This window comes from Magnolia sinica, chromosome 12 (assembly GCF_029962835.1).
Source record: "Magnolia sinica isolate HGM2019 chromosome 12, MsV1, whole genome shotgun sequence".
NCBI lineage: Eukaryota > Viridiplantae > Streptophyta > Magnoliopsida > Magnoliales > Magnoliaceae > Magnolia > Magnolia sinica.
The window spans coordinates 1747937-1774853 of NC_080584.1; the positions used below are offsets into that span (position 1 = coordinate 1747937).

The following is a 26917-nucleotide window of genomic DNA, read 5'->3' on the forward strand; positions in this document are numbered from 1 at the left end:
GAGAGAGGGAGTTCTTGAAAAATGGCTATTCATTCTTGATGATGAGAGTGCTATTCAAGGGGACGCGGTTTGGCCAGTGACACTGCCACCAGCCAGTAGCTAGTGGTCGGTGCTATGTAGACCCTACCATGATGTGTGTGATTTATCCACGCCGTCCATCTATTTTTAAAAATAATTTTAGGACTTGATTTTAAAAAATAAGGTAGATCTAAATTTCATGTGGACCACACCATGAGAAAACACTAGTGATTGAATTTCCACCAATAAAAACTTACTAGGGCCCACTATAATGGTTATTTGACATCTAACATATTGATTGAGTCATAAAAACTTAGATGAAAGAAATAATATATATATATATGTATGTATGTATGTATGTATATATGTATATATATATCCAAAACTTTTGTGGCCCCATAGAAGTTTTTAATGGGGGGCGTTCAATCAAAACTGCACGGTCCACTTGAGATTTAGTTCAACCTCATTTTTGGGCTCGTTCCTTAAAATGACATGAAAGAATGGGTGGATGGCATGGATGAAGCAAATACATCATGGTGGAGCCCACAGAGCACCGACCACTAGTCATTGGTTAATGGCGAGGTCAGGTCATTTAAGAGGTGTGATCAATAACGATTGATGATAATTGATGATAATTAGTGCACAAAGAGTAATTTCGATGTGAATTGGAATCTCACTTCCATAAAATAAAATAAAATAAACTTCTTTCGAGAAATCACAACTGTAACACTATATATTTCATTTCACATTGATTTTGACATTGTTTTTTATTAAGGATTGTTCAATAACTTATATTTGAAATACAAAGTTATAAGTTTTATATTTACTAAAGATTGCATTTAACTCGTCTTAAAGATTGTATCTGACATACATTGTAAGTAAGTTGTTTGGTGAACTTTATTTGATATACATTAGTTATCACTATTGCATCAATGCGAATTGGAACAATAAGTTCTGTATGTTAGCTATAATGGGAGTTAGCTAAAATTTTATAGTCAAAATCATCAAATTGTGTTTAAAAGAGTGAGTGAGATAAATAACTATGACATGTGAATTGGCTGAGGTGATAATTAAAATCCATGTAAAATAAAATCATATAGCTTTGATGTAATTTTAAAAAGGGCTTTGAATTAACATTTATTGTTGGGGGACCGCGGAAGCACACAGAGAATAATCTACGATAGTAATCCAATAGAACCAAGCAAACACAAAGAGAACACAACGATTTAACGTGGAAAGACCACGACACAAAGCGACGAATGATCATTATAAAAACAAAAATTACAAAGAGAAAGAGCTTACACGGATTCGAACAACCTCGAATATCACCCTTGCTACACCCTTTGAAACCCTATGACGATTTATAAATACTTAGAATACTTCTCAGTTGTGTTTACACCCACATATATAACTTTGGAAATAATTTCAAACAAAATCGAAAACAAATCTCACAATTTTGCAGCTTCGTGAAAAATCTGCGCAAAATCCATCAATGCCATCGAACACTCATAGATGGCATCAAAACAATCCTTCGATGGCATCGAACTAACACCTCAACTGTCTAGGTACAAAACATGATTTTCTGAAAATTATCGATGACATCGAAAAGATGCCTAGTTAGTCCAATGACCAATTAAAGAAAATCCAGAAAATATCGATGGGATCAAGAACTGTTCGATGCTATCGAAGGTGAAACTGAACAGTCTATCGATGGCATCGACATGCCCTATACCTTACTAAATTTAAGATATCAAATACAACAATCTTCGACATATTTTCAATCATCAAACGTGTAGAGTATTATCCTTCTATCTTATATCTGCCTTACATCATAAGTCTATAAACGCTTCTCGTGCACTCTCCGTCCTCCTTTTACGCCATCGCCAAGCCTAAAGAGGTAGTACAAAACTTGAACTTCTCTGCAAGAACCACCTTGGTGAGCATGCCTGCCGAATTCACGCTCGTGTGAATCTTCTTCAGAGTCATGCCACCTTTTTCAAGCACCTGTCGAATAAAGTGGCAATGAACATCAGTGTATTTATTATGTTAGTGATAAACATAATTTTTAGCTGAATTGATAACGCTCTAGATATTACAGTTAACCAGCACGGCCTCCTGCTGAAGCTTCAACTGATTTATCATACATCTTAACCAAACACTCTATCTAAACGCTTCTGTCACTGTCATATACTCTGCTTCGGTCGTGGAAAGAACCACCACAGACTGAAGCTTCTACATCCAACTAATTGTTCCACCCGCTAGTACAAATGAGTAATATGAAGTAGAATTTATGAAATCCCACACTGCCTACGTAGTCATATCCACATACCCAACCAACTTTGCTTCTATATTCTCAAAATTTAAGACGTAATCTTTTGTACCTCGATTATATCAAAGTAGCAATTTTACCGCTTCCCAATGTTGTTTGTCGGGGTTTGACATATATCTGCTCACAACACCGATTGCCTATGAAATATCCGGTCTCGTACAGACCATTACATATATTAATTTGCTAACCGTATTTGATTAAGGCACATGAGACATATCCTGTTTTTCCAAATTTGTTTTGGGACATTGTTTTGAGAAAATCTTGAAGTTATTATGGTGTCCACACATAGGAACTTATTACTGGTGCACAACGATTCCTTTAATGACTCATACAACGCCAAAAGAGAATTTGACAAATAAATGTCTGATCTTCGTCTTTGATAACATCCTCCATGTCCAACAACTTGCAAATCAACTTATTAAAATTATTGACGTGGGCCTCCACATTTTCACTCTCTGTCATCCTGAAGTTGAACAACTGCAGTTTTAAGTATAGGCGATCTTTAATAAACTTTTTCGCATAAACGTTCTCTAACTTCGCTGACAAACTTGCTGCGATTTTCTCAAGGGTCTTTCAATCATCGTCACTCATAAACGGTCGTCGCTCCTCAAGATCCCCATCATCGCCTTGTTTAGTTAATAGGTTAATCATATTAACCTTCCATAACTCAAAATTATTTTTACCGAGTACTTCTCAATATCATACTTAGTATCTCCCATTGATATCAATCATTCAGATTCAAGCATGGGCCCTGACATTAGCTTCGATACCACTTGTTGGGGGATCGCGGAAGCACACAAAGAATATTCTATGATAGTAATCTAATTGTACCAAGCAAATGCAAAGAGAACACTTCAATTTAACGTGAAAAAACCCTTTTGGAAAAAAAACCACGGCACAAAGTGACAAACGATCATTATGAAAGCAGAAAATTATAAAGAGAAAGAGCTTACCCGCTTCGAACAACCTCAAATATCACCCTTGCTACATCCTTTGAAACCCTAGGACGATTTAGAAACACTTAAAATACCTCTTAATCCCGTTTACAACCCCCCTATATAAGGAAAGAATCCCAAACGGAATCAGAAACTAATTCGACAAATTCGCAGCTTTGCAAAAAATTTACACAAAATCTTTCGATGCCATCGAACACTCATACATGACATCAAAACTAATCCTTCGATGACATCGAACATTCATTGATGGTATCGAACTCACATCTCAACTGTCTAGAGACAAAATATAATTTTTTAAAAATTCTTAATGGCATCAAACACTCATCAATGGCATAAAAAATGTGCCAACTTGGTCCAACGAACAACTAAATCCAAAAAATATCGATGGTATCCAAAACTGTTCAATGCCATCGAATAGTCTATCGATGACATCAACAAGCCCTGCATGTGACTTGATGTAAGACATCAAATACAACATTTATTTCAATTGAATGAGTCAAGCTATCATACTATCTAAATAAATGTCGTAAAACACATTTACATGAATTCTAATACATTTCAATTAAAGGACATTAAACACCACTACACCACAACTCAAACATCATAACCCTACGAAATTTTCAACTGTGACAAGCATTATCTCTGCTACTATTTGTTGTGTGGTCCAGTTGATCTTTAGATATGATTCATTTTCGGATAATGCTTTAAAATGATCTCTAAAGATAGATGAACAGTGTAGATATAATAAATACATCACTGTAGGGCCAAGTAACTTTGATCTCCTTTGAACCGTTCATACAACTTGGACATCGAGGAGCGTTGGTGCTCTTCTTCGCACTACCTACAGCAGTTGTATAGCTGCTGTGTGTACACCAGCCAATCCGCTTCCGAAATTTTCATTCAGGTCCATGTTACCTAAGCAATAGGTTGGATGGAAAACAAACACTATGTTGGGCCTTAGGAAGTTATTAACGGTGGTCCTTCAATCGCCATTGTTTTCTATAGTGTGGTCCACTTTAGATTTGGATCTATCTAATATTTCTTCTCATGCCCTACAATGATCTCTCAAAATAAATGGACGGCGTCGATAAAACACGTACCTCATGATGGGTCCGACAGATCTTTTCCAGCACCGTCGTGAGCAACGGAGTGTCCACCACCGAATCCGTGTCCCCAACCACGACCACGAGGGAAACGGATTGGCTACTCCCCCTGCCACCAGGCAATGGCTGGTGGTCGGTGCTCTGTGGGCCCCACCATAATGTATGTGTTTCATCAATTCCGTCCATATATTTTAATAGATCATTTTATGGTATTATACAAAAAATGAGATATATTTCAATCTCAAGTGTAGCACATTATAGGAAACAGTGTTGAATTAATGTCAACCATTAAAAACTTTTTGGAGCCCATAAAAGTATTGGATGAAGCTGATCTTTGTTTTTTACCTTCATCTGGGTCTTTATGATCTAATTGGATGTAAAATAAACAGTACAGTGGGCCTTAGTAGGATTTAAACGATAGATATCCAATCACTATTGTTTTCCTGTGGTGTGGTCCAACTGAGATTTATATCCCTCTCATTTTTCTGAAAAAGCCTAAAATAATCTTTAAAAATGGATGAACAGAATGGATGAAATACATACATCATGGTGGGGCCCATAGGTCACCGACCACCAGCCACAGGGCTGGTGTCAGGGGAGTAGCCATCCGTTCCCAACTACGAGTGCTGTAGGGATTTCGCACTCGTCGCGATTAACCATAGCCCGGATCGAGAAAAACCCTAATCTCCTTTCTATATAAAACCCCTTTCTCGCTCTTTTCTCTTTACATCCCCTACCTCCGCCTCTGCTTCTATTCTCTTCCCATTGCGAGATACTCTTCTCTCTCTACTCTCTTCCTCTCCTCTTCGCGAGTTACTAATCTTCTTCGTGAGGCGGGACCTCTCTCTCTCAGTAAGTGTTTTTGTCCGTTGGATCAGACGATATGTCTGATCCACACCGTTCATCTGGAACGTGATGATATGACTGTCGCCCCAGTCTTACTCGCATCTCTCGATGCGAGGTGGTGATCGACATGTACGAATCTGATTCCATCTTCTACTCGATGACGTTTTAAATAGATTTATTTCTTTTTTTTCGTTTTTCATTTTTACATTTGGTAATTGGGGTCGAGGATGGATAGCAGTATCCTCGTTTCTCGTGTGCGCTCAAGTGGGGCCCACGGCTAGTTGATCCAGATCGTTGGTTTGATGGGCCTCACTGCGGATATAACATCCGCAGATTATCTTTCAAATGGGAGTGTGCGGGAGTTCCTCCCGATGGATTGTAGATAGATGTTTGGTGTTGAAAGGAGTCTGAAATCGGATTCTTTTGATGGTTTGTTCTTGTTGGAGTCGATCAGATCAACGTTCTCAACCACCAAAGTTGGACCCACTTGTGGAAAGTGCGAGAACATATGATCAAATCGTTTACTGTTTTGGACACCGATCAACGGCTAGGATCGTCTGATCGTTTTTTTCTCTTTTTTTTTTAAAAACCAAATTTGGTTATTTGAACTGCATTGGGAGGCGTGATGATATTATCCATACATTCTGCTATTGGATGATGAATTATTCAACATGCACTACCATCTGATCTCTCAAGCAGTTTATACACGTGGCATACGCGTATGGTGATCTGAATCGTTCATCTTGTAGTACAATCATTGATTGGGTGCCTGTCCATTTTTTTTTACTTCATAGAACGATCCTAACCATTGAAAAGTAGGTAGAATGTTTATATTGTTCGTATGGTACATTCATCGTAATCTTTAGATTATGGTGAGTGATCGGTTAGGATCTAGGTAGACATGTGCAGTCGATGATGAAAATTGTAATTAGTTGCTGAGCTGGCAATGATTATTCTCTATTTTATCACCATCTTTCGGCTGAGATTGCACATAAATTCCTGAATTCCTGTCTCATATGTTAATTTTGCAGCATTGATGCAATCTAGACCGTTCATTTGGTGGGGCACGCAAAATTAGAACTTTGATTTTTTTAATTTTTTTTCATTTGAACGTGTACCACTGATCTTGATCTGTATGATTTAAGAGATGGGATCTATAATTTATATGGTCTTTATAATTGTACATCAGTGCTATAGCCTATACATGAGATGGATGGTTGACCACCATTATCAAAATGGTGTAAAACTCACACAGGAGTCTTCCGTAGTGTTGTATGTCTTGTAGCTGTAGGGGTAAGAGAATTTTGCCTACAACCAGTTGTAGCTGTAGCTGATTTCCATTTTCTATTGTGGTTGTTGTTGTTGTTGTTGAATTGCCTTTGGTATCTGATGCCTTGACTTGTTTTGATAGCTGGGTATCTCGTTAACAAGGCATACATGAATAAAACAGGTCTTGCGACACAGAATGCTTGTTACCATAAGCTTCTAGTTACTATTTCCCTGTTTACATATATGTATTAGTGAGCGTGAGCCCCACATGAACAACTTAGGGATGTTAATTTTCTTGCAATACAGGTTATGGGGCCCACTGCATTGTTTGTTTGAAATCCTATCCGGTCATTGGTGGAATAGCTAATGATATGATGAGAGTTCAAATTGGATTAGATTCAATTCTCAAGTGGGCCACATGATAGGAAAAGGTGGGGGTGAATGCCCTCCATTGGAACCTTATTGGGTTCCATTGAAGGTTTCAATGGTGGGACCCCACTGTTTCCTGCTGTGTGGCCCACTTGGGTTTTGTATCTTCTTCATTTTTGGTTTATCACTATGCTGGTAGATGGAATGGATTTCACATGGACATTGTGGTGGGCCCCACATACAATTTGGGAATGATTTCTATACTCCACAACCTTGTCTTGTTTTCCCATCTAAAATCATTTCATTGATAATCTCATTCACAGACAAACAGAGGAAATGGTTTTGGAATTCATCATCTTTGTTTTCTCTGCATTTTAAAGATTTCATCTGATTGAAAATAACTTATATTCATTGGAAGCAGGGAGATTTGAAATCCTAACTTTTGCATTTGAAATGACTAGTTTCAGAAGAGCATGTGATCTCCAATTGCTATCCATGTGAATTTCAATTTCCATAATCCAAACAGGTCTAAAAAAGTTTGGACTCAAGGTTGAGGGAAGGAATGGAATCCAATGAGGAAGAACTACCCAAAGATAGGAAGTGCCGTATGACACTAACCGTGTGTGATTTTAAAGGGGTCTCTGAGGATATCCCATTCCAGCTTCAACCCAATGTTCTGATTGCATGCATGTTTCCTTCTGTTTTCATATATTACAATTAGAATCCTTTTTTGTTGTCCATGTTCACAATCAACATCTTTCTATTACAATTGGAATGGTTGTATGTTGTAGTTTTCTTCCCTCCAAAAGAGAGAAGATAGAAAGGAATCCAATGAGGAAGAACACCCATAGATAGGAAGTGCCGTATGACACTCCAAGTGTGTGATTTTACACGGGTCTCTGAGGGATCTTCTTTACATACCCACCTAACTCTCTTGTTTTTTATTTTAAATTTTAAATTTTGTTATGCATGAATCTGTTTTCAAATGGATGCAAATGGAAGCTTGTGATGAAGTTAGTCACTTATATTGGAATTACCGTCTGAAGTTTTTCTTCTTGTGATGTGAAAACCACTTTCTGAAGCTTCCTTGCTTAATAAAAAAATTTCAATTTTCTTTTGGAAATTGATTTCCAGTTCCATTGTTTTGTAGTTGGTGTTTGGTTGCTGGTTTTCGTACATGTCAGCTTAGAATTTCTTTGCTTTTGATGAAAAGCATGTCGATTAATGCCTCTTAGTTGGTTTTTACGTTATCCAGAGATTCCATCAGAAGACACATAAGTTCAACAATACTAATTTCTTATTCATGGACACTTGATCTTTGAAAGATGTCCTTGTGATATTTACCATTTCCAGAAATTAGGATGACCTTTGATTCAGGTGGGTCTGGAAACAGTTGGAAATTTCATTCATTGATTTCATCGCATGAAATCTACTCCAACCATTAGTGGTCATGCTATGTGTCATCCGTGAGTTGTGAAAAAGTTGCTGGAATGTAAATTTTTTAAAGGAGGTAGTTTTTTGTAAATTTCTATTGAGTTTTTAGGCATGTTTGATTTTCTAAATTCAGTGTAAATGCCCTGGAAATAGCTAATTATTACTATTTCAGCTGTTTGAAAATTGGGGTATTCTTGTTTCAAAAAACAGTTTAAAATAATTGGCGTAAATTTGTGGTCTCCACCGTACATGTATACGACATATCTGCCTTATACTGTCATGTATACGACATATCCGTGTCCTCCATCTATTTCACGGGAACATTTTGATGCATGAGCTGAAAAATGAGGCAAGTTTAACATTCAAGTGGGCCACACCAAAGTAAACAGGGGCCTCAGGAAGTTTTTAAGGGTGAGTGTTCGATTACATTTTTTTACCGTGGTGTGGTCTACTTGAACTTTGAATCTATTTCATTTTTCTGGCTCATGCCCTGAATTCAATTGGCATGACGGATGTGATCCACATACATCACAGTGGGCCTCACATATATTTGGTTGTATTCTTGATTCAAGTCTTAGAAAAAGTATGGGTCAAAGCAATCATAGGGAACAGTGTGTTAATTACCAAGGGAAATAATTATTGCCTATTATCAATATATTTATCTTTGCTTTAAAAAATCAAACATTTTCTAAGTTTGATTTTCTAAAGTAAACCTAATTACACTGTAAATAGGTAATAATTATTTCCATGTGTAATTATGGCATTGTTTAAAAATCAAATAAGGTTTAAGTTTGATTTTCTTAAGTAAACTTAATTGCATTGTAAATAGTTAATATTATTTCCATGTGTAATTGTGGCATTGTTTTTTCGGATTGATATGACTCTTACTTTTCTCAATCCTAAAAATTGAGGATTGCCTCTAAATATTTGTGGGGCCCACTGTGATGTATGTGGATTATCGGCACCGTCCATTCATCCATTATGCCAAATGAATTTAGGGCAATTTAAAGTTCAAGTGGACCATGCCACAAGAAAAAGGGAATTGAACACCCACCGTTACAAACTTTTTGGGCCACTGTTTGCTTTGGTGTGGGCCACTTCAACATTGGATCTTCATTTTTCGGCTCATGCTTCAATATGTCATGGTAAAACAACATGGATATGTCATATGCATCATGGTGGAGCCCACAAATTTATATTTATTTTTTTGGACCGTTTTCTTAAGCAGAACTACCTTTCTTTCTATTTCCAAATAGGGTGAAATTGTAAAGGTATTTGCCTTAGAATAAAGGTAAATGCACTGGGAATGGCCAATAATTATGTTCCTGTGTACACCTTCTTTATTGTTGATTTGAGTCTCAATTTTTTAAGCTACCAAATAACTCACTGTGATATATGTAGAATGGTCACACTGTTCATCCTCTTGCTTGATGAATTTAGGGCTCAAAAAATGAGGTAAATTCAAAGTTCAAGTGGACTATGCCATAGAGTATCCCATTACCATAGTAAAAATAGATTCGAAGATTTGCCTTATTCTTTGGCTCATGCGTCAAAGTGTTCGGGTGAAATGGATGGATGACGATGGGGCTCACAAATTTATGTCAGTCGTTTTGGACCATCTTTCAAACGAAGAATACCATGGTAATTCCAAATGGGTGAAATTCTATAAAGGGGCTATTTTTAAGGTATTTATACTGAATTTGGAGAATCCAAGTCAGGGTCTATCTCCCACTGTAAATTTACGACTCCGTCCTTTCAAACTTCAATGATTCCTGTGGTGTGCATCACTAACTTTGGGTCTTCGTGGGCTCTTATCGTAAATTGATTTGGTGTGCTCTCCACGAACTTTGTATCTGCCTTATTTTATCAGCTCTATCCTAAAATGATCTGAAAAAAATGGATGGACGGCTTGGATAGAACACATACGGCATTTTTGATGGATCATTGTCCGTGTGGGCTTCCCTAAACTGGGGTGGTTTATTGAAAACCTGAAAAAGGCTATATTAATGAAGCTTTATGTAAAATTCCTTTTCTTCTAAAATTGGTTCGTTTCGATCTATGGTCTCAATCGTCCTAAAAGGTCGGTTCTACATTTAGAAAATGAATGGACGATGTGGATCAAACACATCATCAGGGTCACCCTTTTGATGAGGATAAAATACATACAACATTGTGGCACCCTGTTGATGAGGATAAAATACAGAACATTGTGGCCCCATGTATCTTTTCCACCCATTAACGGTAATTGCCTCTGCAGAATTCAAGTGGGTAGGCCCCTCTTCTCGGCCAACGGTTAGCCTCTCTGAAGCCTTTTCAAGCCGTTGATTGCAACAGATAGGTTTTTCATCCTTCTTTTGCTCCTTTCTGTGTTGGTTGCTGACTTTTATGTTTGTGAGCAAGGAAGGCCTGTTTGGTTTTCCAATTACAAAGGAATATGACTGTAAATGTGTATTCTTGTTTATTTTATTTTATTTTATTGTGTTATGATTTTGCTGCGTTGTTCTGCCTTCTATATTTTATGGATTTTATGTGTCAGATATATATATATATATATATATATATGAGAAAAGGTTCTGTATGGTCGAGCTCATGGGAACTTCCCATGAGGGTATGTCAAACATCAACACGTGCATTTGATATGTCCCTTTTAAATTACGGGATATCTAAAAAATCAACGTATATGGATCTCAGGTGGGCCATACCATCTAAAATCATGTGAAGACGCCCTTAAAACATATAAAAGCACTTGGTGGTGCCCACCTGAAATTTGGATACGTTTGAAACTGGTTTGACTCTCCGTCCAAGTGGGACATACATAATGGATGGGCTGGATTTGTGAACCACATCTTGGTGGGCCCAAAACATTATTTTGAATGTTTTCATAGAGGGTAACCCCTCTAACTGTTGTATGTGGTGTGCCTCACAAAAGTCAGGGATTGGCCCTAGGCCCACTATGGAACGTGCGTCTGACTGATGGGGCAGATGTTCCACATACATCATGGTGGGGCCCACGCAGCTCGAGCTCATGGGAAACCTCACGGGTAGTTCCCATGAGATCGACCGTATAGAACCTTTTCCATATATATATATCACGCTGTGTATCTATTTCATCGTATCATTGCAGGGCTTGAGCCAAAAAATCAGGCAGGTTATAAGCTCAAGTGGACCCACACGGCAGCAATCAAGGGGATATTGATGTCCATAGTTGAAATGTGAATCTGTGGGTCCCATTCTAGTTTGTATATGCGATCCACTTAAAATGATCCAATAAAATAAAAGGACCGCGTGGATCATACACATATCATGGTAAGCCCACAGGATTGAACTCTTTCCCTAGTTTTAGTACAAGGCAAATCAAACTTCTCAAGTTCACTGTGTATGGTGGCTGCGGTGTATCTTATTCGGGAAATAATAATTATTTATTTACTTTTATTTTTAATAATGATTATTTATGATTTTCAGCGGTAAGTTAAAAAACAAACACCCTAGGCAGAATGGAAAATAAAGATCATAATTCGCCCCAAGAAGGTTTGAACACGTGGGAATCGAAAATAAAGATCATGATTTGCTCAAAGAAGGTTTCAACACTGGTTATATGTGTTTATCCTAGCCTGCCATCTGTTTTTGCATATCAATATAAAGTATGAGCCTAAAAATTAAGTTGACCACACGGCAAGAAAATAGTGGAGATTGAATGACCACCATTAAAAACTTTATGGAGCTTATTATAATGTTTATTTGTCATCTAACCTGTTAATTAAGTTATGCATACTTGGATATGAAGAGAAATCACAAGTGTAAGCTTAATACAAAACTTTTGTAGCTCTTAAGAAGTTTTTAACTGTGAGTGTTTAATCACCACTTTTTCCTATGATGTGGTCCATATGAGATTTGGATCTGCCTCATTTTTTGTGGTTATAACAAAAAATAGTTGGGAAAAATAGATTGATGGTATGTATATGACACACATCTTTCTGGCCCCACAGAACCCCATTTATAGCCACCTTGGTGTCCGAAAGGTGACACTTTTATGCGAACTAGCATTTGTTGTGGGAGGCTCGCCATTTATTTTTGAAGTGGCCCACCATAATGTATATGTAAGAATCACCCTGACCATTAGATGTTGATGTGTGTCATATACAGACCATCCCTCTATTTTTCCAAACTATTTCAAAGGGTAATGCATCATATGGACCCTCAAATTTTATGCCCATAACATGTGTGCTGATCACCTAAAAAAGGTAAGCAAGTGAGCATCTCTCTCTCTCTCTCTCTCTCTCTCTCTCTCTCTCTCTCTGTATATATATATAGCCATTTAATTATTGTGAATATTACAAGCTGAATGTGCACTGGTTCCCGTCCAATGGTTTAGTGGTAAGGCCTATCTTTGCAGTGGCCCACTTGATCCATGGTCCAGTCACACGCCATTGATTTATCGTGTCCCCAAATCTCTCAGCTGAAACCTCCTAGCCACAAACCAGTGATTATTTTTTTCTTCTTCTTTGTTTTTTCCCCTGTTGAAACGGTGAGAACAATGGCACCCATCCTAATCTTCCAAGTGCCACCTTAATGTTTATTTACCGAGCGCTTAGTTGCAACTAGTGCAAATTTTTTTGAGAACTCATCATACGTGATGTGACTCCAAAATTTGAACAGTCCACATGAAATAGCATCTCATTAAACTTCCTGTGTCCAATTTTTTACTTTGATCCAAAATTTTGGTGGATCATGAAAAATGAAAACAGTTTCCTCCCTTGATTTACATTTTTCTTTGTTATATTTCTCCTTGCTATGGCCCAACAGAATTTTAGAACAGGGTGAAAATTTGTCCATTGAGATTTCATGGGATTACGCATTACACTGACTGTTCAGATTAGATGCCCATGATATGTGTGCAAAGGTGTCGCAAGTGAGCATGACTTTGTTTATTTACCATCCAACTTGTGATAATGTCACCTAGACGCAGATGAAGGGAAAACCTAATTATATGCTTGTTCTGGCCTTCAAGAAGCTTTTAATGGTGGGCGTTCAATCAGAACTGATTCTGTGGTCCACTTGAGCTTTTGATATTCTTTATTTTTTAGAATATTTTTATGCTCATGCCCTAAAATGTGGTGGCAAAATAGATGAACGGTTGGCACCTGTCCCTGTCTCAGACCTTACCAATTGCCATCCATTGGTATCCCTTGTTACACAAATATGGACGAGAAATAATCATGATCGTCCAAAATGGAGAAGATTTTGGGGGATGGCCCATCCATGGTAGTGCCCACTAGATAAAAGATCTCTAGTGGGTCCTGCTGCAGTTGATGGTTGATGTATGAAGTTGTAGTGGTTGACTTGGACAAGGATGTTTGTAATGTCTGATAGGCCAGCATGGATGGCCCTGTTTCAAAATCTTCCGTGCTGGAAAATCCTAGCAAATCTAATATGTGTTTTCACAACAGCTGTGTTTATTCTCAGCCATCCATTTGTGGGCCATACATCCAATGGTTGGGATCTTTCAATATGGGAGAGTTTTGGAGGATGAATGGGCCATTAAGTACAAGTTGTCCCCTGGTTTGATTTCGACCGTTGATATGATGGCTCCACTACCGATTGGGGCCAGCATACAAAGTGGCAGACGGCTAAGATAAAAGAAGAGGGATTGCCTGCAACAATGTCAAGGGAAGTTTCTCTTCTTAGAAGCTAGGTGGCCCATTGTGATGTTTTTGAGAAATCTCCATTTTGGGCAATCACCAACTTTGGAATTGTATTTTGACTCTTAGCCCTATATTTATCAATTTTTTTATCTCTACGGCTCTACCTCGCTTTAAATCAACTAATTTGAATTACGTTATTCTAATTGTTCATATATAGAATGAATGTAAATTTGAATGTGGTCACACGTGTATTAAAATTTAGTTTACACTTGGGAACTCTAGACTGGGGTCTCTATACTCGGGTGTCGATTTTTGGTGCGTTACAAGTATCTCTTAATATAAATTTGTATTCATCACCCAATAGTTCATACAACTTAATCGAGTTAATGTTAGGGCTTGTTGCCCAAGGACAATCAGAACTAGGGCAAAGATCATCACACAAATTCCAAATGTGTAGAAGACACATCACCAAAACTATTAACAACATGGTGAAATCATGAGATTGCTCGGTTGTCACTATGGGGAGGCTCGTCACCCAATGTTTTACCAACACGGCGGGCTTGCCACTCAATTATTTGACTATATGACAAGCACGTCACCTCAGCATAGGCCAATGGCTCGAACACAGTGTCTCATGCCACTATGCCTAGTTCATGAGTCTGTGTAGGATCGTAATGCACGAACGGTTATGGATGGACTTAATTCAATACTAATAGTAATATCTTACATTCATTTGAATGTTATACAACTATCAAACATAGGAATGATCGGGTCGTGCATTGGACTTATCCGATAGACAACGGAGGACCCCAGACCAAACCGACATTAGGCGCAAATCATCTTGTGCAGTTTTAACTACTGTCGCTCGTCCGCGTTCAACCTCGATCAACTATATAAGTCTGGGATAGCCAAGTAAAAGAGGGTCATCTATTTACTTAACATTTTGCATGGCTCGATCCACACGACTACAAATCAGTTTATCGAATACATAAACATAATCATGAAACAACTTAATATCACAATAGGGTGCATCAACCGAACATATGTATAAATCAATGCAACTCAATGTATGTCAATACAATCCATTGTATATCAACATCACTTATGAATTTACATACAAGACTTCTCACAGTAGCAGCTTTATCTTCTTGAAGCATCTCATCAAACAGGTTAACTATCATCAATAAGTAACATCAGGATTACAAAAATAAAGTAATTCAAATACAAATAGTATATGACATCTTATAATCAACAAAAAATTATTATTTAATACTATCAAGGTTTAATAAAATAAAAACTAGAATAATGGTATGCACTTTAAGAGAGGATTATGCGATATAATTACACTAGATTTAGGGTTTTAGGGAAAACCATTAATTCTTATAGAAACATTAAGATTATTGTGATTTTCATGAAATTGAATGTAGGAACGCCTAAATTGGGAAATGAGGTCCAAATCTTACATCCGATCGCCAATGTAAAGAATCTGACAAAAAATTTAAGAGTGTTTGAGGCTTTAGTTGAAGGGAAGAAGGGCAAATGGTGCACAACACTCACCTACACTATCTTTCTCTCCTCGTTCTTTTATATTTTCCTCTTATTTCTCTCCCAATCTTAGTACATAAATTCGTATGGGGAGAGTAGGTGCCTAAACGAGAGCCTTATATAGTGTCAAACGTGGTACGAATTGCCTTAAGGACTAAGTTTTTATTATACCAGTCCTGTGAATAGTGTGTTTCTAACCTTTGGGGCCCACTATAAGGTGTAGGGGTCGATATACAATGTAGGATAGTTGACCCTAATGATAATTGACAAATGAATACGATTGGCCCGCCATTTGGATGCACCGATCGACATGTATAATCAAAAGTCAATTCAGCGGTCATTGATGGTCAATAGGTGCGGCCGCTATACAATATATGCAGGGTGTTAACTTAGGTTGGTACCCTAAATTTGGTTACGATCTAATAGTGAGAAAGACATAACTCTGGCAAGATCGGATATACACAAATAACTTAAGTTCTTGATTAATTTCGAAAACATTCACACATCTCATGCATTAGCCTTGCGAGCCAAGTTGAGCAATTTGGTACGCGATCTCAGCTCAACGTCCCATAATAGACATCGAGCCCGCTAAGACGAACATTTTTCTATAGTATCGATTTTAGTCGTCCACTATCAAACGAAATAAAGCTTATTCAGAAAATCAGGATATTTATGTAATGAATTGGATAACGAGATTTCTTTTGCCCAATGATTAATATTTAGATTAGCTAAGTCCATAATGTGGCCAATTTGTAATTAGCAGAAATGACAATTCGATCCTAATCACTATAAACTATTGGTTCTTAAGCTAATTAAGAAACCGAGTCATTTTGGTATGTTCAGTAAAATCCGACCTCTAATTATCTTAGTTTTCATAGGTCTTTATTTAGTTGTGGTTATCTTTATTAACCAATGATAAGTCAGCTGGATTTGGGCCATAAATAAACAAATCACGAGGCTAGACTCGATATTTAAGTGATCAGGTAGACTCGTTGTCTTCCCACGATTGATTAATCAGAGTTGTAGGGTCTTTACTGGTACTACCCACGTATAAGCTCACATCAACGTTAAGGGTCACTAAGTGACAACATAAGTTAATTATAGTGAAAATTTTCAAAAGTTTTTGGAAATCCAAAAAAGTAAAAATTTGAGATGTTACATAACTCCTTCAAGAATACTAGCGCAACTGCTCGTTTATAAACCAAATATTACATCATTCCAAATATGGGTGACAATGGGCTAAGTTGGCCCTTTATTGGGCTAGGCTTGGGCTAAATTATCATGCTCAATGGTCAGGCTTTTTCCTAAAAATTAAGCATGTTACAAAAATCAGGCTAGGCTTGGATGTATATGTTTGAAAGCCTATAAGGTTAATTTGAATTATTAGACTCTCTCTCTCTCTGATAACAGCGATGACGGTTAGATTGCTCCAATGGCTGATGAAGCTTGTGAAATCCTCGAGGGATGCCCCTATCATTTAAACATAACCTTAGCTAAATAGCTTCACCCAAACCCTAAATCTAGCTATAATTGTATTCCTTTATAACATAAATTGTTATAAACGCATACAATGCTTGAGCCTTTCATCACTAATGGTGGTGCTTATGTAAAATATAATCCATTCATCAATTTAGACATCTAAATTTAATCGTAAATAATAAAACTCAACATAATAAAAAACTCAAACGTGACCATATCACATTTAAAATCATTAATTCAACTAGTGTACTCGACCTAAAATTTGGATGAGAATTATTTTTTAGATTTATGTTCATTTTGTAGGTTATGACTTGATGAACGGGTTGGATGGCATACAAAAAGGATTGATGGGCCCCATAAAGATTTATACGATGAGGATTCCTATCCCTACCGTTTACTGTGTTGAGGCTCACTTTAGTTCTTTCAATTAACATGATTATTGCGTAAAAGTGCTAGAAAGTAATTTCTTAACGGATGAACAAAACGGATGTCACATATATGACGGTGGGACCTTATAACTCGTGTTTGTACCCTATTTATGGTCATTGTTGAAATAGCCAATTGGGGAATGACATGTGTTGTTACACAAAAAGGATATAGCATGTAGAAAGATATTCAAAGATATTTAGAGCACTTTTTACGAAAGCATAGTTAGTGCTGAGTTAGATAGTACACGTCATCTGATGACAGGACATGGATGAGAAGTTCAGGGGATAGCGGTTGAAAGAAGATGAACAGTTAAAAGAATATAAAGAGTCAGAAATATATGGAAGACCGACGTGACAATGATTCGGTTGTCATAACAATTGGAATAAAGAACATAAACGAATGCAATGTATATGTGAAGCAAGGAAGCTTATAGATAGAAGAGAAAATTAACATAACAAATTGTCTCTTCCCAACCAAACAAACCAATCAATTATCTTTCCTTATCATAGCTTTAGCTCCATCATAAGAGTAGTGATAATCTTTAACAATAATCTTTAGCTGTATTATAAGTCTGCTCTCTCACACTAGACTATCTCCGTTCTAATACAAATAATTCTTTATTCAAAAAGGCTCCTTGCAGTCTCGTTATATGGCCAAGTGTGAGTATACATTTTATGTGTGAATGTTTCTAATTGCATGGTATACCGAAAGTCCTTCGTACTAAAGGCAAAGTGTAACCCATCTTCAGAGGAAGAAGCCCACTCTATGACAAATCGCATGATCATCTCATAACAATCTTTATGTGAGTGACTGAATAGGCAATTGATCTTTTCAGGTTTCGATCATATATGGTCGCATTTGATGTATCTGCCTCTCTCGATGCCTGGGGTCAAAGTTGTTTGGTTTAAATCGAGTTGCATAATCAATTCTAACACGCTTGCAAACACCACACGTGACAAAAAAACAAGTTGAAAATCAACAATTTTGCATACCTGGTGATATATGAAATTACTAGACTGTCATAAATATCTATTGTGCACCAGTGCAATATGAGTCGAAGAGGTCATAACGCTTCTAGCACTACTGAACCTCATGCATAAAAAGAGAAAATGCAGGTGCAACCAATGCCTAAGGTGTTGTCGAATCCGGTGTCCAATCCTTAGAACCATGACATGGCATCGTTATCTCAGACAGATCCTCTTGAGGTAATGTTGATCAGGCTACACGATATGCAAATGAGGATTTAACATATTACAAAGTGGATGACCAGTCAGACTGAGAGATTGAATCGGATGATGACTATTTTTGCTGAAGGAGAACCTATTATGCCTTAGCAAATTGTGCCTCAGCCGATTGTTGACACAAGTTCCGGCCATTTATGGAATAACTGATAAGGGAATGACATGTTTCATTACACATAAAAGAAATAACATGCAAAAGATCTGCAAAAATATTTGGAGTACTTTTTTCCTAGAATATCCCCCACAACGGGTGAAAGAAGTAAGATAATCTGGAAGCGGGATAGAATTTATAAATGAAGTTATGAAGTATTTAAAAAACTACATTTGAAGAAGGTATAAAAGCCCTCCACTGTTGTAAAAACCTTTGGTGGTTGCCTCAAAGGCGTTACAATAGAGGTAATTGTAAGGCCCGTATCCTAGTCCATACCATTCCTTAGACTCCCGCGGTCCTCTCAGTCAAATTTTGATGACCCGTGATGCGTAGATAGCATTTGCACGCGACCTTGAGTAGTACCCTGTCAACCCGAATCGACTCGACTCGAAACTTGTACTCTAGCGACCACGCCGTCGCCGCGGTTCTAATGCCGCGTCTCGCGCGCCAATGCGATACCCATGTCAGGAGTTGTAGGCCCGCTTATATTCCAAAGAAACACCGTGCGTTACGAATTCTGAGAGAATCTCTACCATTCATCACATCAATCCATCAATCAATCAAGTACACATCTCATCACAAGTCAAGTACCAACCCATACCCTACCCATCACTCTCCCATTCCCAAAGTCAACTTTCTCTCTCTCTCTCCACTCATCCCATCTCTTACACAACACCACTCTACCCATCACTCACACATCACTCACCCATCCCTTTTCATCCCATCACCTCTCTCTCTCTCTCTCATTTCTCTCTTCACTCCCAAGTAACCACGAGAGCAACCATCTAAGCCTTCCAAGGAGAGAAAGAAGCCTAGTGTGGCCCACTCCCTACCACCCAATCTCCTATAATAGCCATCCATACTTCATCAACCTCCATCAAAGAGAAAGCTTAGGAGCTTAGCATTCCAAGAAGCCAAGAAGGAGTGAAATCGGTGAGTATTCGTAGCATTAGATCTTAATTTTGATGTAAAGCTCACTTGTGATGAGACCGATTTTCATGTATGTGTTGTAAGCAAAGAGGGGCCCATAGTGCCAGGGTCCCTCCCATCACACGCGTCTCTCTCTCTCTGTTTGAATGGCCACCCTGATGTACATATTTTATACATGCCGTCCACCAAGTGGGCCACCTTGCTGCCTGGTTTGGGGCCTACGTGACTAGTCGGTCACACAGGCCCGAATGAAGGGGAAAACACAAAATATTAACTTGATTCGGATTTGGTGGCCCACCCATGTGGCGCACCTTGATGCATGTATTATATTAGCACTGTCCATCTGGACGGTGCCATGTGGGCCCCTACCTTGATGTATGTATTTTATGCTCACACCGTCCATTTATGGACGGTGCTGTGGGGCCAGCCATGATGTACGTATTTCATCCACCGTCCACGTGGACGTGTGGACTCCTCCGTGATGTATGAGTCTTATCCTCACCGTCCAGACCTTGGATGGTGGGACCCACCACGATGGATGTGTTGTATCCACATCGTCTAATCCATGGACGGTGGGAGCTGATTGGTTGGAGTACCTCACACCATCTATATTGCTACTGTACATGACATCAGCAAGATCTGTGGGTCCCGCATGATGTATGTATTTCATACCATGCCGTCCATCTGTTTCATCAACACCATCCATTTAACGGTGGACCCCACACATGAGGTATGCGATATATCCCAACCGTCCATCATCTGGATGGTGGGCCAGCAATCCTCACACCAGCTATATGGTCGATGTATTTACATCATCAAGCTTGTGGGCCTAATCATGAGGCATGCGTTTTCCACCCATCTGTTTGGATGTCCGCAATTTTGAGGGTCCAATCATGAGATATGTGTTATATCTAAACTGTCCATCAGTATGGACATCGGCGAGTTCGGTGGGTCTGATTATGAGGTGTGTTACATCCACACCGTCCATCCACGCCGTAGATTAGCCTATCAGGTGGACCACACTGCAAAAATTAGTGGAGGATTGAACGTCCACCATTGAAACCGTTTGGGGTCATAGAAGCTCTAAAACAATTTGAAATTTGTTTTCCTCTTAATTCAGGTCTTCGTGACCTTATGAGCAGATTGGATGAAAAATAAACGTTATGGTGGGCCTCGTGAATTTAAAAACAGTGAAAATCAGTATCTCCACTGCTATTTGTGGTATGGTCCATGTGATATTTCGATCGTTATCTCCGCTGCTATTTATGGTGTGGCCCATGTGATGCGGCCCACTTGATGTATATGAGGCCCATGTGATGCAACCCGATGTGATGTATGTGAGGCCCAGATAGTGATGCCCAATGTGATATATATGAGGCCCATGAGTGAGGCCCAATGTGATGCATGAGAGGCCCATGATGTGGCCCATTGTGATATATTCGTGGCCCATGGGACATGGCCCATTGTGATATATTTGAGGACTATGGGATGTGGCCCAATGCGATGTATAGGAGGCCCTTATATGAGGCCCAATGTGATGCATGTGAGGTCCATGAGTGAGGCTCGAAGCGATGTATATGAGGACCGATGTGATGTGTGATTCCACCATGATATATGTAATGGTGTTTATGATGAGTCATGCCTTGGGAGCAATGATGGTTTGATGTCACATTGTAAGAGCAATGATGGTTAAATGTCCACATTGTAACTCTCCCTAGGGCCCATTCTCACCTCTTCTTAGTGGGCTAACCCAAATAGTTAGGCCCCCATGATCGTTAGGCCTATTCTTGACATGAGTAGGCCGTCTAGGCCCATCCTTAATATGAGGAGAGTACATCATCATCATATAACATGCTCAGTATAGCTTCACGATCCATGGCCATACGTATCATATGTATGCTTGATAGGAGTGATTGATCATCGCACATGCCATTGGGCGGATTATTATGGGACTCCCTAATAGGAGGAGTTGTCCACATGAATGCGCGGTACGCGCATGATTGATGCATGACTGGATAGTATGATTCATGCATCTCGCATTTGTATAATATGATTTTTGTACGCCCTGGTGACATCAAGATCATAGCCTTCACAGGCATATTGTGGATTGTAGGATTTGATATCGAAAATCCTGTTACTAGCATTGGGACGCCATAGATGTCCCTAGGTGAAAATCTCTAAACCCGGTGGTATCAAATGATGACTCCAGCGTCGAGACTGAGTGGATACATGAGCGCATGAGGGTCGTATACCAGTAAGCCGCGTCTCTCACTGTATCGTAGTCAGTTGGAAAGGGGTGTGACCTTACCTGCCTGAGTGAGGGGGCAATATCTAGGTTGAGTTTGACCAGCTCAAGGAATGGGTCCACTATCGACGATCTGAGCCCGATATTGGCAGGCGAATAGTGAGGTCTCTTTCACTTACCCAGTTGTGAGCTCGAATAGGGGCAGTAAGCTTGCGTAAAGTGTACTAGACCCTAGTGATTGTACGGAGTTAGATTTGTACTGATATTTGATGCTCTAGTAATGAGCTGTATTGATATGTCGATTCGGATGAGGATTGGTATGCTTAAGTTGCATCTCGCATCGCATGGCCTTGATATAGCCGACATCATTCACGCCTTACATCGCATGACCTTGATATGGTCGATAACATTCATGCCTTGCATCGCATAGCCTTGGTACAACTGATAGTATTTATGGACTTACCGGCATTTTCGCATTACTCTGATATTGCATACTTGCATTGCTACCTTGTGCATACACTTTCACCACCCTATAAGCTTATGCACGATTGATGCGTACAAGTGATGCCAGGACACAGCCGTAGCTTAGTAGGAGCATGAGTGTGTAGTTGAACTTCAGGAGTTTCCACTATTATTATTATTGTATTTTCCTTTATACGCATTGTACCTTAAAGTTTTTTATCATAGTGGATTTTGTGATGTTGTCTTGGTTATTGTTCGTGGGTTATGCTTATGGTTATGCTTATTACGAAATAAATTCATGCTGAAAATTTGTAAGACTCATATCCTAGATCGTACTGTTCTGTAGGCTTATGCGGTCCTCCTGATCGAATTCCGGCGACCTGTCATCTATTATCGGCGTTTGTGCGCGACCCTGAGTCATATTCCTTATTTCAGAGTTGGCTCAACGCAAGACTTGTACCCTAGCGACTGCGTCGTCGTCGCGGTTCTGATGCCGCGCCGAGGCAATACCCAGGCCAGGAGATGTGGGCCAGCATTCAGTTCGAGAAAAACGCCGCGCATTTGCAAACCCAGGATAATCTTTCAAATCAATCATATCACATCACATTAATCAAATACCACATCACCTCACATAACAAGTACATGCCCCATCCCCAAGCAACCCCAAAGTCAACTCTCTCTCTCCACCCATCACTCCCCATCACTCACCCATCTCTCTCTCTCTTACAACCCTCTCTCTCTCATCTCTCTCCCTCATTCTCCAAGTAACTCATGTCCAACATTTTCATGGGAGAGAGGAGAACCTAGTGTGGCCCACTTCCCTACCACTCAATCCCACCATCCAAAGACCATCTCCACCGTTGAAATGCATCTCTTGGAGCTCTAGGATGCGTTGATGGAAGAAAAAGTCCAAGAGGATCAAAGGTGGGTGTTTTCTATGATTAGATTTATATTTTTGCTTGAATTTGATTATTTAAGGGCCCACTTGTGGTGGGACCCATCTTGATGTATGATTTGTATCAAGGAGGGGCCTATAGTGGCGAGCTCCCTCCGCTATTGTGATTTCTCTCTCTCTCTCTCTCTCCCTCTCTTTCATTTTGTTTGGTGATGATTTGGTCGTGTGGCCCACCTGGATGGACCCCACCATGAAGTATGCATCTTATCCATGTTGTCCACCTTCATGGGACCCACTTGATGGACGTGTTGGATCTACACCGTCCAACCATTTTGAGAGATCCGTCCATCTGGACGGTGCCATGTGGGCCCTACCTTGATGGATGATGGGAAAACATAAATATGAGCTTGATCCCAAAACGGGTGGGCCACACTGACGTGGACCCACCGTGATGATGTGGTACATCCTCACCATCCACACAGCAGGACGGTGGGACCCACCTTGATGCACACATATCCACATTGTCCGTCCAGTGTCCTTGGACACTGGACGTGGCCAGCAATGAAGTGTGAACTGACAGTGGGGTGTACTATATATATATATATATATATATATATATATATATACAAAAAAAATAAAATAATTATATAATATTATTATAATATGTAATATAATATTATTATGTTATTGGGGACAGTGGCCCATCACGTGGGACCCACCTCATGTATTTCATCCTCACCGTCTTTGGACCGTGGGACCCACTCCACACATGTGACACGTGTGGAGGTGGGCCCACCTTGATGTATGCATTCTACTTTTACACCGTCCATCTGGACGGTGTGGTGTAAGGCCCACCGTGATGTATTATATATACATGTTGTCCATCTATTTGCAGGATGCAGGACCCACCTCACACATGATGCACGTGTGAGGGTGGGGCCCACCTTAATGATGTATTGTATATCCCCACCATCCACGTGGATAGTGGGGCGGGCCATGAGGTATGTGTTACAGCCATACCGTCCATCTGTGTTGAGTCCCAGCAGCAGCTGCTGCTGCTTGCTGACGTCAGTATTGTTTTGTGGGCCCCACGTGTGGGGCATGTGTTGTATCCACAATGTCCATCCAATTTAGATATATTATTTTAAGGTATGAGCCTAATACAAGGCAGGTTCAAATCTGGTAGGCCACGTGTACAGTGGTAACCCACCGTTAATGTATGTATTGTATGTCCACACCTTCCATCTGCTGGGCCCCACCTTGATGTATGTGTTGTACATACATGTTGTCCGGCATGTGGAGCCCACGTGATGTATCTGTTTTATCCAGCCGTCCATCATTTGGACGATGGGACACCACCGTGAAGTATCTGCTTAATCTATATCGTCCAGAATAGTTGGACGGTGCTAGACAATGTTTGGACAGTGCTGGTTTACATGGACTATGTTTGGGTAGTGCTGATTTACATGGACTATGTTTAGACGGTGCTGATTTACATAGACAATGTTTGGACAGTGCTGATCATCATTAGTGAGTCATGTGCCATATAGAATGATAGTGTACAGTAATACACAGGTTACACCTACAACTATTGAAATGATTTTTTGGTGTAACCCAAGGCCTATTGGTGTGGCCCATTGATGCGGCCCACTTGATGTATGAGAGGCCCACTATGATGTGTTAGTCGATGTGAGGAGGCCCGTCGTGATGTATATGCGACTCATGTAATGAGGCCCATAGTGATGTATATGTGGCCCTTAAGTGAGGCCCACTGATGTGTATTTGGAGCCCATGGGATGTGGCCCATTGTGATGTATTTGAGGCCCATGGGCGAGGCCCAATACGATGTATATGTGCCCATTTAGTGAGGCCCATCGTGATGTATATTAGGCCCATGTGAGAGGCCCGTAGTGATGTGTATTAGGCCCATGTAATGCGACCCATAGTGATGTGTGTTAGGCCCACGTGAGTGGCCCATTGTTTTATGTTTTAGGCCCATTTGATGCGACTCATAGTGATGTGTGTTAGGCCCATGTGAGCGACCCATAGTGGTGAGTGTTAGGCCCATGTGATGTAGCCCATAGTGATGAGTGCTAGGCCCATGTGATTCGGCTCATCATGATACATATTAAGCCCGTGTGAGCAGCCCATCGTGGCATGTATTAAGCCCACGTGTAGGGCCCGCCTATTATGTATTTGAAGCCCATGAGTTGTGGCCTATTGTGATGTATTTAAAGCACATGTGTTATGGCCTATTGTGATGTATTCGAGGCCCATGGGCAGGCCCGTTGTAATGTATTCAAAGCCCATAGGCAAGGCCTGATGTGATGTATTTATGGCCCATGTGCCGAGGCCCATTATGATGTATTTTCGGCCTATGGATGCGGCCCATTGTGATGTGTATTAGGCCCTTATATGAGACTATGGGCCTACTATATGTTTGGCTCATGTGGACCACTCCTTGGGAGTAATGTTGGTTAAATGTTCACATTGATGGGTAATGATGGTTAAATGTCCACATTATGACCTTCTCTTAGTCTTTGATAGGCTGATTATCGAGGCCGATTTCGATTATCAAGGCTGATTCCGAGTATCGAGGCCGATTTTGATTGTCGAGGTCAATTCCGATTGTCAAGGCCGATTCCGAGTATCGAGACCGATTCTGATTATCGAAGCTAATTCCAATTATCGAGGCCGATTCTGATTGTTGAGGCCGATTCCGAGTATTGAGACCGATTCTGATTGTCGAGGCCGATTCCAAGTATCGAGGCCGATTCTGATTGTCGAGGCCGATTCTAATTTTCGAGGCCGATTATGAGTATGTGACAATATAGCATCATGATACATGCCCATACGCATCATCTGCATCTTTATTATGAGATATGGTTGGTCATTGCATATGCCATAAGGCAGGTTGTTCATGGGACTCCCTAATAGGCGGAGTTGCCCCACATGAGCGTACGATATGCGTAGGATTGATGGATGATTGGACTGTATGACTCATGCATCTTGCATTGTGTGATTATGAATACCGTACGCCTTAGCGACATCAGGGTCGTAGCCTCCGCAGGCATATCGTGGATGATCAGATGGGACAACGAAAATCTATTCTACATGTGGTGCTATAGATATAGAGTTGAGCATAATGGACCCGATCCTACCCAATTTTACCCGATTCGAACAAAACCGACGGCCTGGATCGGGCAGGTTCGAGTAGGATCAGGCAAATCCGACTATTAATCGAATCGAGTTCGGGTCAATAGCAAATCCGACCGGACCGATCTGTTTGGAACTGATCCGATCAAATTAGAACGGAACCGGATGTATTTTTACTAAAATTGAATGCTTTGATTACCCAATTCATGTAGACAGTTAAAATCCGATTATAGGAAAAATCCCAGCTTCTCTTGGTGAGTTACCTGTTCTAACATACATCGATCTCTCTGATAATAATCTCAATGGCGAAATCCTACCTGGGCTTCAGAACTTAAAGCTTGCCCTGTTCAATGTTTCCTTCAACCAGCTCTCCGGTAGAGTTCCGTCTTCTTTAATCTCTATTCTCTGGTCTTATAGC

At 39.8% G+C, this 26917-nt stretch overlaps 5 non-coding genes across 5 annotated transcripts; all 5 read left to right on the forward strand.

Moving 5' to 3' along the window:
* The first annotated feature begins 5314 nt into the window (after positions 1-5314).
* Positions 5315-5396, forward strand: LOC131222209 (small nucleolar RNA U31b). Its single transcript, XR_009159917.1, has one exon. It is a non-coding gene; the product is annotated as a small nucleolar RNA U31b (small nucleolar RNA).
* Positions 5397-5867: 471 nt separating this feature from the next.
* LOC131222193 (small nucleolar RNA Z195/SNORD33/SNORD32 family) lies at positions 5868-5945 on the forward strand. Its single transcript, XR_009159900.1, has one exon. It is a non-coding gene; the product is annotated as a small nucleolar RNA Z195/SNORD33/SNORD32 family (small nucleolar RNA).
* A 211-nt stretch (positions 5946-6156) lies between these two features.
* LOC131222195 (small nucleolar RNA Z196/R39/R59 family) lies at positions 6157-6242 on the forward strand. Its single transcript, XR_009159904.1, has one exon. It is a non-coding gene; the product is annotated as a small nucleolar RNA Z196/R39/R59 family (small nucleolar RNA).
* A 381-nt stretch (positions 6243-6623) lies between these two features.
* Positions 6624-6764, forward strand: LOC131222204 (small nucleolar RNA F1/F2/snoR5a). Its single transcript, XR_009159912.1, has one exon. It is a non-coding gene; the product is annotated as a small nucleolar RNA F1/F2/snoR5a (small nucleolar RNA).
* A 952-nt stretch (positions 6765-7716) lies between these two features.
* Positions 7717-7778, forward strand: LOC131222210 (small nucleolar RNA U49). Its single transcript, XR_009159918.1, has one exon. It is a non-coding gene; the product is annotated as a small nucleolar RNA U49 (small nucleolar RNA).
* The last annotated feature ends 19139 nt before the right edge of the window (positions 7779-26917 follow it).